General features: G+C 40.3%; 1 pseudogene; it reads right to left on the minus strand.

Moving 5' to 3' along the window:
* Nucleotides 1–8,239: 8,239 nt before the first annotated feature.
* On the minus strand, nucleotides 8,240–10,201 carry LOC129633861 (tubulin alpha-1B chain-like; annotated as a pseudogene).
* Between the last annotated feature and the right edge of the window lie 3,023 nt (nucleotides 10,202–13,224).

Genomic DNA, 13,224 nt, shown 5'->3' on the forward strand with positions numbered 1-13,224 from the left:
TTAATCACATTGTTCTGCTCCCCAAATCACAAATGTTGAGATACCACACAATATTTCCATACAACATTTGTAACTCCCCATTTGGAAGTCAAATTTTTTTTTATAATCATCCCAGGTGCCTCAGTGGTAAAGAATCTTCCCACCAATGCAGTAGGCACAGAAGACATGGGTTCGATCCCTGGGTCAGGAATATCTCCTGGAGAAGGAAATGGCAACCCACTCCAGTGTTCTAGTGGAAAATCCCATGGACAGAGGAGCCTACAGTCCATGGAGTCACAAAAGAGTCAGAAACTGAGTGACTGAGCATGCAATGTTTATATTGCACACCAATCAGATTCAGAGAATCCCTTGAGTTCTAGGTAAATAAGCCAAAAATAGCTAGAATTGGAAAAAACTCAGAACATGTTGGACAAATCCTTTTTTTCATAGGTAAAGAAACCAATGCCCACAAAACAACCTGAGATCATGGAGAAGCTCACTGTCTTTACCACACAGAAGATTCAGATTTTTACTTACAACATCCCACTGCTCAGCCCTGTCCTCCAATTATAACCAAACTACTAGAAACAGCAAATGGATTTGATTCTAAAGGCATTATTATGGTCTTTTACAAAGTTGTATTGAGATCTGCAGAAAGCTGTCTTTGATTCCACTAAGGATATAGCATTATTAGCAGACAACAACAACAAAATGGTAATACCCACCATCTCATCTGAAGTTTGTGATGGAATCATTATGTTATCCTGATTAAAGAAATTGCTCTCCTTTGGTCAATCTGCCCCAGCTATTATCTGAGAACATCTAATCAAAAAGTGCTGGATGGCATGTTCTAACAAGAAAAGAGGCAATTGTAAGTTATTAGAAAATGTTGGTTGACCCTTTATTTACAGTAGGAAGAAAACTGCAATAAGATATTCTTGAATCCTGACATATTTCTAGGAAGACTCACAATTTTAATTTTTTAGTCAATTAGAATATTTGTATAATCTATCTTCATTTTACTTTATACACAATGACAATTAGAGAACAACCTTTTCATAAGAGTAAAGAAAAGAGTTATGCATCCACCTAATGAATCATATGTGTATAGGTACCAAACCCTGGAATTCTGCGGGACATTTCACTTATTTTTCAATTGCTATTTTTCAACTGAATTTTCTGATTAATTGCCTTAATCTTCAAATATCTTTGTTGATAAAAATTCAACCACAGAAAGGTCAGTAATCAAAGAATTATTAAATGGGAAGAATTTCCATATCTCCTTGACTTCAATTTTTTAAAAAGTAGGTTTCTTTTTCGTTTTTTAGTTCTTAAGGTCTATTTGTATCACTCTATTGAAAATAACATGCACAGTTAAATCCAAATTTGGTAGAATGTGAATGTTAAAATAATCTCAATAAGAACATTTAACTCTTTTATTACTTCCGCCTTTCTCTGCCATCCTAGATAGATACCGTCCCTTCCTTCATGAAATATTTAAAAGAGTATGTTTTCTGGCTCAAGGACATGTAAATAATATCTTTGTTGGTAATGATTTGTATTCTAGTTTTAATGGTAATATCAAATGTTGCAAGACAGGGTATGCAGTGGAGATTCCTCTAAGCCTGACATTAGAGAGGTCTGAGAAACCCACACAATAAGGAAACTCACCCCTTATTCCTGGAAGAATTCCTGAGAGGAAGACCATGAGACCAGAGAGCAAAAGTGGCGGGTCCATCTCAGAAGGTCAGAGGCACATCAGCTAATCTGAGCTGACTGATGGAGGCCAATGTTCTATGGCCTAAGAATGATACAGAAGCAGCAACCAACGGATAGACTTGAAGTAGTCATTGTCAGTGGTAATATGTATTGTTGAATGATGAATGGCATGTAATTCTCTTCTCAGCTCCAAATAATGGCACAATTCTTGTGAGACTTGGCAAGGTTTTGTTTCACTATTCACTACGTGGTCAGTCTATGCCCCAGGATAGAAAATAACGTGAGTGTAGTCAAGCTTAGGGGCTTCCCTGGTGACACAGATGGTAAAGAATCTGCCTGCAAGGCGGGAGACCTGGGTTCAATCCCTGGGTTGGGAAGATCCCCTGAAGGAGGGCATGACAACCCACTTTCAGTATTCTTGCCTGGAGAATCCCCATGGACAGAGGAGCCCGGGTGGCTATAGTCCATGAGGTCGCAAAGAGTCGGACATGACTATGCAACTAAGCACAGCATAGCCAAGCTTAAGAGGCAGGTAAGTGATACTCAGGTTAAAGACTAGACCAGTATTCAAGGTTGCACACAGATAATATACACACCAGACTCAAATAGTGCAGTGTTTACTTGTAGCAAGAGGTGAAAGAGTAGCAAGACCCAATTCTTTGCAAAGCATTGGTCCCTCAAGGCCAGCAGATCCTTTCTACAGCCTCATAGATAGTGTGGCCGCATGCACCTCACTTCTTATTGCAGTATAAGGACCTCAAACATTCCCCTGTGTGGTCTGAAATACAGAAAGTTGGGGGCAGGGGTGTGCTTGAGGGTCATAGACATCTGACATTAAGCAGTAGAAAGGAGCACACACTGATTATGAAACAGGGAAAGATATTCCTACACAAGGTGATAAGCCCAGCAAGGCTGTATGGGTTCCTTATCTCTTGGTAAGTGTACTGATCTAGATCCAGGGCCCATTCTTATGTGGCCAAGCTGGGGTTGAAAGACTGTTTGCAGGAGACTACCTTTCTTAACAAGCTTCCAGAAGCATTTTTGTTGTTGTTGTTCAGTCGCTAAGTCATATCCGACTCTCTGCGACCTCACAGACTGCAGCACACCAGGCTTCCCTGTCCTCTATCTCCTGGAGTTTGCTCAAACTCATGTACATTGAGTGAGTGATGCCATCCAACCATCTCATTCTCTGTCACTGCCTTCTCCTCCGGCCCTCAATTTTTCCCAGCATCAGGGTCTTTTTCAGTGAGTTGGCTCTTCACATCAAGTGGCCAAAGAAGCATAGCTGAGTTATAACACCATCGATTAAACCACTTTTTTTAGTGAATAAAAGTGATGTCCCCTGATGAAATTAAAACATCCCAAACACATTCAGAGAGAGTTAATATCAAGAGTGAAATGGTTTCCTCCTCTATCCTCTGGCATTTGTTTTTTCTCCTTTTTCTCTATAAGTACCACTTCCCCAATTAAAATTTAAGTATCCACCCTAGTCTCCTAAGCTTCATCAACTTTCTGGCCAGTTTTTTGCTCAATGTGCATGGTTAACATGTACTTAATACCTACTTGTATTTTACTTCTCTCACAAACTTCTTGACATCCTTGCTACTTCTTGTCACCGCTTCTTTTGGATGTTTCTACTTATTAAATTCTCACTTCTCCTTGATATCTTAAAATCTACTTTAGTGTATAAGTGACGATGAAAACCAATAATGCAAAAAAGAGTTGTGTTTGTGCATAAAAACCACGATTGTGTATGCCCACATATCCTAATAATATCTTAGTTCAGTGACTCTTTTCCTTCTTTCATTCCCATCCTGTTTCTCTTAACCTGCTGCTGCTGCTGCTGCTGCTAAGTCGCTTCAGTCGTGTCCGACTCTGCGACCCCATAGTCGGCAGCCCACCAAGCTCCGCCATCCCTGGGATTCTCCAGGCAAGAACACACCCACACATACAGAACTGTGCTCCTACACACACACACACACAAAACATGTGTACACACGTGGTCAGTTTGTCCATTTTGACTCAGTGATAATTCCCTGGTGGCTCAGCTGGTAAAGAATCCATCTGCAATGTGGAAGACCTGGGTTCAACCCCTGGGTTGGGAAGATGCCCTGGAGAAGGGAACAGCTACCCACTCCAGTATTCTGGCCTGGAGAATTCCATGGACTCTATAGGACATGGGGTCGCAATGAGTTGGACACAACTGAGCAACTTTTACTTTCACTTTTTCACAGTGACTATTTTTACAGAGAAAAAATTCTGAGCCTAATTATAAATAATAATAGTATCACTAAATACGTGATAAAGGGAATCCCCTGGCAGTCCAGTGGTTAGGACTCAGCCCTTTCACTGCCAGGCCCTGGGTTTGGTTCCTGGTCAGGGAACTAAGATCCCACAAACCATGCAGCTAAAAAAAAAAAAAAAAAAAACCACCATGATACAGGTTCACAGTTTTACACAATTACATAGCCAGTCTGCGTGGATTGTGTGATTGATTGAACTCATAAAATAAACAATTAAAATAATTGTAGTTTAAAAAGAGGTTTTTGTTAATATATTGCAGTCTGGACTGATTATCTGGAGAGGTTATTCATGCTGGTGGCTGTTATTGGTTAAAAATAATTAATTCCCTATGGGCTATAAGGGATTAACCACTGCTAAACTTCCTCTTAATAATTTATCATGGAGCTTTTGCTCTATATTTCCTTCAGGGGAAAAAAAAAGTCCTCTTTCTCTTACAGAGCAATATTAATCACACAAGAATAGAAAATCTTCTCATTAAAGCCCTGAAGCTCATTGGGGAAGTTTAAGTTATTCTAACACCTCCCTGATATTGTTGGATCCATGTAGCAAAGATCACTGACTTTCCTGCCAGTTAATTGTCTTACATGAGCTGATCTAAAGACCAAAGTCCATTTTCTACGCCAAGTGGAAAGGAGAGCTGTAGCTGTTTCTACTAAAGCAGCTAATTAAGTTTCTCTTCCAAAACACTCTATGTCCTTTAGTCCTATTACATTAGCACATGCTTATAAGCGTGTTACAGATGTGCTTCATTTTATGCAACTGATGTTTCTGAAAAGTCAAGGATATTTAGAACCCATCTGAGGAGCAGCGAAGGTTTCAGGTTAAAGAAACCTATGCAAAAATAATTTTGTCAAATGAAACATTCTGAGGTAAACACCTCTCCTCTAACAGATAAAATTTTTATAAAATCATTGTGGGAACACAAACATAATAATACACCATAAAGCTGAAGAAACATTGGCAAGACAAAGCCTGCAGCGTAAGAAAAGAAAGAAAAAAGGCAGAGTCAAAAGAAACAGGACACACAGATTTAGTAAATTAATAATGAGGACAATCGAAGGGAAGAATCTCACCTTCAGAAAGCAAACCCACCTAAGACTGATTGTCAAGGAATTTCGGAAATCATCTGAGGTGATAGTGAACCACTAAGGAAGCCATTTAAGAGAAAAAAAGCCTCTTATGTAGTCTAACCAAGTGGGAAGTATACATATGAAAGATTTCCTCTCCCACTTAGGGCATGCACTAGAAAAAGCATTCATGAAGTTAACTAAAGTATCAATTTTTAAGTTCTAAGTCTTTCCAACTAAAGAGTAAACAGCATGACAAATGTTATGCATTTTTAAGTTCTCTGGCAACCAGAGAACTAAACAAGTATAGTTTGAACTATGAACAAACTAAACAAGTATAATTTCCCTGAAAACCCTTACTTTTGAGTTTAAGCGTGTTATCATATATGATAAAGCTTCAATAGAAAGATACAGTGTTTCCCCAATTCAAGTCATTGAAACTTTTGCTAAAATTATTTTCAGGAATTAAAGATAAGGGCATCACAAATGACCAAAAGTTATATTAAAATACATGGAAAATGATGCAGAAAAAAATGACACAAGGAGACAGGAAATACTTAAATATAAATATTTTATTAAATTTGATTTAGAATATTTATGTGAAACTTCCTAGGTGGCTCAGTGGTAAAGAATCTGCCTACCAATGCAGGAGACCCAAGAGACATGGCTTCGATTCCTGGGTCAGGAAGATCCTCTGGAGTAGGAAATGGCAACCCACTCCAGTATTCTTGCCTGGATGGACAGAGGAACCTGGCAGACTACAGTCCATTGGGTCACAAAGAGTCAGACACAACTGAGCAACTAAGCACAGCACAGTTCAGGACACATGGCTAGTGTAGCATAATGGCTGTTTTTGACAAGGTTATGGAGAGGAGAGGAAAGGTGTCATGTACCAGTTGGAAAAAGCCATGGGCTTTATTACTGCTAAAGGTACCAAATTATTAAGAAGTATATGGACAAATGATGAATATATGCCTGTTTGACATCCTTCAGATTAAATTTCAATTAAGGAATATGGTCACAAGCTTCAATAAGGTTTGAGCAAGAAGAACAAACTAGAAATAAAAAAGGTCTAAATCTGAAGTCTTTCCAAGCTATTACAGTTTTCTTAGCATATCCCAAATATCAAACACTTTATAAGATGTTCTTCACTATCTATATGCATTGCTGTTTCATACACCTAGAAGTTTCAGCACATAAGTTTTGTTATGAAGACTTCAAACTTTTCAGTTACCACCTACAGATAGGATCCTATTTTAGTGAACATACAATCAATGTGCTTTGTGGTCTTAGACCAGATTTTTTTCAGGTTTTGACTTAAACACCTGAGTGGAAATTTGAGAAGAGATGAGGAGTTGATGGGTTCCATTTTTACCACTTGGGAAATTTTCAGTAAGCAATTGAATATTCACATCTGAAGTTCAAAAATAAGATGGGCTAAAAATAAATCTTTGGGGTTCATTAACAAATGATGGGAACTGAAGCCAAGAAAGTACTGAAGATTATTCAGATGGGCTATTCAGAGGACGAGTGTAAAGTGATATGAGAAAAAGTCTAAGAAACAATAAACACCTTGAAGAAAAAAGAACTCATTATTTAATGCTAAGCCAGAAGAAAGCAAGAATTTCTTATTGAATGACTACTTTTCAAAGATTGTTCTGTATGAAGCTGTATCATTTTACTGCCTTTCATTTTAAGTTCATTTTCACTTTACAAATCACACAGCACACAGACCCATACACAAACACAGATTTAATAATTGTGGTTATGGCACAACAAATGTTTATGAAATATTTACTATGTACCAGATACAGTGCTAAGTTTTTATATAAGTTCACTCATTTAATCTTCATAACAGCCTGCTCCACCTATCTGTGGCCATGTAACAAACTAACAGAAAACTTGGTTATTTTACAACAATAGCCATTTATTATATTTCATGATTAATGAAATCAAGTCAAGGGATCAGGTAGGGGATAAGTATCACACTTAAACTCCACATGAAGTCAGCTGAGGTCACTAGATGATATTCAGCTGGTCCGGATTTAACATAATTAGCAAAACTAAAATTTTTGGTAGTTTGAAAGACAGGTAAATTGTTAAAATATTACTGGGCACAGAGCACTCATAGATTTAACAGAGGACACAAGCTTTGTCAACATACAACCCTCAAAAAGTTTTATTTTAGTGAAGGGAATGAGGGCATTAACCTCAGCACATAATCATTATTATGTATTATGAATCAAGTACTGTGGAATATCTATGGCACTTCAGAGGAAGAAAATAGTCTGATTTGCACCGATCCTCTATATGGAATGTGTCCTCTGCCATCATGACTGCCTCAAATGTCACAGCCTCCTGAAGGCATTCCTGAATCTCCAAACTCTCTGCCCTTGAACCTCTGTTGTTACACTGTTTACATTTATCTCAGGATACTCACTTTACCTCACTTTTTATGTAGTTATGTTTGCCCTTTTCTAATCTCCTCTCCTCTATTAACCAGACCATTTGTCTTACTCATCTTTAGCTCCTATCACATAGAACAGGAAAAAAATGAATCAATAATTATGAACTAATTTTGAATATGAACCTATTAAAGAATTATTGAGTGTCCACTTAAACTGTTGATTATCTACTATATACCAAGAACTAGGTATAGAGAGTTTAATAAAACATGTGTGTGGCATGCTAAGTTGCTTCAGTCATGTCCAACTCTGTGTGACCCCATGGACTGCAGCCTGCAAGGCTCCTCTGTTCCATGGGGATTCTCCAGGCAAGAATACTGGAGTGGGTTGCCATGTTCTCCTCTGAGGGATCTTCCCAATTCAGGGATCAAACCCACGTCTCTTCTGTCTCCTGCATTGGCAGGTGGGTCCTTTATCACCTAGCACCACCTGGGAAGCCAATAAAACATGGTCCAGGTACAAGAGTTGACAATGTAGTTGTCAATTAGATCCAAATTAGAGTTCAAGGATTCACACTATTACAAATAAGGCACCCATGATAATGTCTTGAATCCAATTTAAAGTGAGAGATTTACCTAACACAAATTTTACAACTTCATTTTTTACAACTTACAAAGACCTAAACACTCAAATAATCTTACATTAGGAATCTTTTCTTCTTTTTTTTTTTTTTTTTTTTGCCCAATTAGGGGAAAAGCTCTTCCCTCATCATCAAGGAGTGTTACTTGCAATTTTTAAAAACAGATTAAAATTGGTGAGTAGAAAACTAAGTAGGCCAAGGCTGAAAATAAACGTTAACATTTGACTGAAAACAGCTTCAGAATATCAATGGTAGATCAATATCCTTATTAACAAAAGTATGTTACTTAAATTCTATTTCATCTGCCCTTTGTATTTATCACAATACATTTTATCCTTAAAGTGATATATAAATTTTCAGATTCCTTTATCAAAACTTTAACATGGTTTATGAAAAGTAAGCATGAGTTTGAGTGAACTCCACGAGTTGGTGATGGACAGGGAGACCTGGCATGCTGCAGTTCATGGGGTCACAAAGAGTCAGACACGACTGAGCGACTGAACTGAACTGAACTGATGAAAAGTAAATCTTGCTATTTTCAATTCACAGTGCTTTTTTGTCTTTCTTAAAATTTTTGCTTTTGAGGCAGAAGTCTTAAAGGTACACATGGAAAAGCAATACGTGATCACCGTTGAAAGCTAAGACAATCTAGTCAGGAAGTTTTTACACCTGTCAGCTAATGCTGATGCTCTGAGTTGATATGCTGCAGGGCTTGAAGAAATGGCAATTAGTATTACTCCTTCTTCCTTTCCCTCTCCTTCAGCAGAATCCATACCAACCTCCTCATAATCCTTCTCAAGGGCAGCCATGTCCTCACGGGCCTCAGAAAACTCTCCTTCCTCCATGCCCTCACCCACATACCAGTGAACAAAGGCATGCTTTGCATACATCAGGTCAAACTTGTGGTCCAGGTGAGCCCAGGCCTCAGTGATGGCTATGGTATTGCTCAGCATGCACACAGCTTGCTGTACTTTGGTCAGGTCTCCACCAGGTACTACAGTAAGAGACTGATAACTAACGCCAACCCTGAAGCCAGAGGGGCACCAGTCCACAAACTGGATGCCGCACTTGGTCTTGATGGTAGCAATGGCAGCATTGACATCTGTGGGAACCACATTACCACAGTACAACAAGTAGCAAGCCATTTACCATGGCGAGGGTCACATTTCACCATCTGGTTGGCTGGTTCAAAGCAAGCATTGGTGAAAGCTGTTCATGGTAGGCTTTCTCAGCAGAGATGACGGGGCATATGTGGCCAGTGGGAAGTGGATGTGGGGATAGGGCACCAGGTTCAGGTTGGTCTGTAACTCTATCAGATCCACGTTCAGGGCTCCATCAAACCTCAGGGAAGCAGTGATGGAGGACATTAGCTGTCTAATAAGGTGGTTAAGATTTGTGTAGGTTGGGCACTCAGTATCAAGGTTTCTATGACAGATGTCATAGATGGCCTCATTGTCTACCATGAAGGCACAATCATAGTGCTTCAGGGTGGTGTGGGTGGTGAGGATGGAGTTGTAGGGCTCAACTACAGCTGTGGAAAGCTAGGGTAGGGCTCAACTCCAGCTTGTACTTCTTGCCATAATTGACAGAGAAATGTTTCATCAGCAAGGAGGTGAACCCAGAACCAGTTCCCCCATCAAAGCTGTGGAAAGCCAAGAAGCCCTGAAGATCTGTGCACTGGTCAGCCAGTTTCTGAATTCAGTGCAAGACAAGGTCAATGATCTCCTTGCCAGTGGTGTGGGGACCTTGGACATGGTTATTGGCAGCATCTTCTTTGCCTGTGATGAGCTGCTCAGGGTGGAAGAGTTGGCGGTAGGTGCCAGTTCAAACCTCATCAATGACTGTGGATTCCAGATCTACAAACACTGTGCTGGTCACATGCTTGCCAGTGCCTGTGTCACTGAAGAAGGTTTGAAGAAGTCATATCCTCCCCCAGTAGTCTTCTCATTGCACCTCTGGCCATTGGGCTGGATGCCATGCTCCAGGCAGTAGCGCTCCCAGCAGACATTACTGATCTGGACACCAACCTGGCCAAGGTGGATGGAGATGCAGTCATACATGGTGGCTACAGGTCAGCAGGCACAGGCAGCAGGAGCAGACACCAGGTCACAGTTGCCATCCCCAACAAGCTAAGAGCCGAGGTAAGTAATGCACTGTCACAATGCTTTAGTAAATAGGCTGTTTTCTCATTAAATCAGCAATAATAATTTTCTAACTCAAAGGCTAAAAATTCAGGAACTGCTTAATGATTTTTGCACATAATAAATTCTTTTAGTGGGCATGATCAGTTCTAATTTATCCTCTATTAATCAATTGGAACTCAAGGTGACCTTCCATGAAAAACAAATCCACAAATTAAACAAGTCTTTCAAACAAACAAACAAAATCTTTTCTGTTCATTTCCCTTAACAATGGACTGGCTCACAGCTACTTTAAGTTTTCTACTTGCTCATATCAAAATAAAACCTAAAGAAAATCAATGAAAATTCAGCCAGAATAAAATATAAAATGATTATAAAGTTTAAAGAGTTAATTTTTGCAGAGAGATTTGAATTGTAGCAATAAAAGTCTTTAAGCACACATAAATAATTCCTACCTGAGAAATTTTTTAAAATATTTTATTTATTTATTTGACTGCACTGAGTCTTAGTTGTGGCATGTGGGATGTTCTAGTTGCAGCCTATGGGATCTAGTTCCCTGACAAGGAATTGAACCTGGACCCCCTGCATTGAGAGCACAGGCCTTAACCACTGGACCATTAATGAAATCCCTCTACTTGAGAGATGTAGGCATATGCTACTAAGCACGGATGATAATCAGTGAGAAGGGAATTCTTGGTTTTACTGGCATCTTTATATACACAAAATATAAATTTGATTATAATAGAATAATTATGAGAATAATTATCCAACACAAGTGGATATCATTCTCTGTTCTTTTAAACTAGAGTATGTATTAGTAATTCTCTGGTGACTTTCCCCTGAGACGTTACCTGCACTCAATTATTTTAAAAGAAGACACATTAGAAGGTATCTATTAAGCAATGCTCAAACAGAGCCCTGATTCAGGAAGAAAGGACATTAAAATGTGCTTTAATCTACAAGAACTTATTTTTCACTGTAGAGTTAGAAGAAGCTGGCTCTTTTCCCTCTAAAAAAGGGGGAGACTAGAAACAGAGTCACAAGACATAGGAAACTCACAGAACTTTAATATTGCTTCCTATCCTCCTGAGGGGCTTCGTAGCTGGTGCTAGTGCTAAAGAATATGCCTGCCCGTGCAGGAGACATATAAGACATAGGCTCAATCCCTGTTGGGAAGATGTCCTGGAGAAGGGCATAGCAATCCACTCCAGTATTCTTGCCTGGAGAATGCCATGGACAGAGAAGCCTGGAAGGCTACAGCCCAGAGGGTCACAAAGAGTCAAACATGACTGAAGCAACTTAGTGCACATACACATCCTCCTGAGACCCAGTAAGTTAAAAAAAAATAGTGGAGAGGATCTTATTCAAAGAAAGATTATAATTTCTCACCATTATTAGCAGGATATAATAATGCACACCCAGTGTGAAAAAATAACAAACGGTGTAATTATTTCTCCAGTTTAAGAGTCCACACAGGAACTGTATCAATCCTTACCCTTTTCAAGAGGTAAAGATACATCATCAGGAAATCTCAATGTGATCAACAGAAATGGCACAGGTCATAAAGTCAAGACTGTTAGCTGTTGACTAAAATGTATTTTCCCTTTATTCCTAGACACAAAACTAAACAAAAATTTCCAGCCTTGCATGACTATTTTTCTCCATAGAATAAAATGTGACACATGCCTCTAATGGATTTAAGTCTTAGAACCATGACTATGCCTCTACCACGCTGTCTTTCTCTTTCTCACCCCGAAGCCACAGAGACTCCATTTCTACCATGCAAAGAATGACAATCCTAAGGCTATGATTGGGCAACCAATGGAAAAAACTTGTGTCTCTGAATAACCTCATGGAGCAGAATTGAACCTTTCAGTTTTGGCTGTTATTTAAAAGAGAAGCCAGGGGGAGGAGCCAAGATGGCGGAGGAGTAGGACGGGGAGAACACTTTCTCCCCCACAAATTCATCAAAAGAGCATTTAAACGTCGAGTAAATTCCACAAAACAACTTCTGAATGCCGGCAGAGGACATCAGGCACCCAGAAAGCAACCCAACTCTTTGAAAGGAGGTAGGAAAAAATATAAAAGACAATAAAAGAGACAAAAGAGGGAGGGATGGAGTTCCGTCCAGGGAAGAGAGTCTTAAAAAGAGGGAAGTTTCCAAACACCAGGAAACCTTCTCACTGCCAAATCTGTGCCGAGCTTTGGAAGCACAGAGGGCAACATAACAGGGAGAAAAAATAAATAAACAATTAAAACTCGCAGATTGTGAGCCCTATGGTAACTCCCTCAGCAGAGAAGCAGCGCAGACGCCTGCACACGGCATTAGCAAGCGGGGGCTGGGCAGGGAGGCGCGGCGCCAGCTGCATCGCTTAGAGTAAGAATCTGGCCTGTATACCCTGAGCGCTATCTGAGAGAAATAATTTGGGCTAGCAAACCAGACTGTGGGATATATACCACAAGAAAAGCCAGCCCTAACCCAAGACAACGCCAGGCCCGCGCACGGAACAAAGGACTGAACAGAGATAGCCGGCTGCAGACCTTCCCCCTCCGGTGACAGGCAGCCAGAGCCCGAAGGGGGCAATCGCAGCCCCAGAGAAACATTATCTATAAAACTGTAAGCAGACTTCTTTACTAAAACTTCTTGGGGGTCTGGACGGTCAACATCTGCCTGAGAAGGTGCGCCGGTTTTACACCCAGATAACCGAGTGGCAGGGAGTCGATAAGTCGCAGCATTGGCGCTCGCCAAACACCTCATCACCTGAGCTACTTGGACCTGGGAAGAGCACAAAACGCAGGCCCAACTGAGTCTGCGCCTCTGAGGACTACCCGAGTGCCTGAACCTGAGCAGCTTGGACCTGGGAGGTACATGCAGCCCAGGGCTGGCCTCGGATTGTTCCCGGCAGAACAACCTAGAGCCCGAGCAGTGTGGGCAAGGAGGCTACACGCGCCGTGAGCGGGGGCAGACC

This window comes from Bubalus kerabau, chromosome 19, assembly GCF_029407905.1.
Source record: "Bubalus kerabau isolate K-KA32 ecotype Philippines breed swamp buffalo chromosome 19, PCC_UOA_SB_1v2, whole genome shotgun sequence".
NCBI lineage: Eukaryota > Metazoa > Chordata > Mammalia > Artiodactyla > Bovidae > Bubalus > Bubalus kerabau.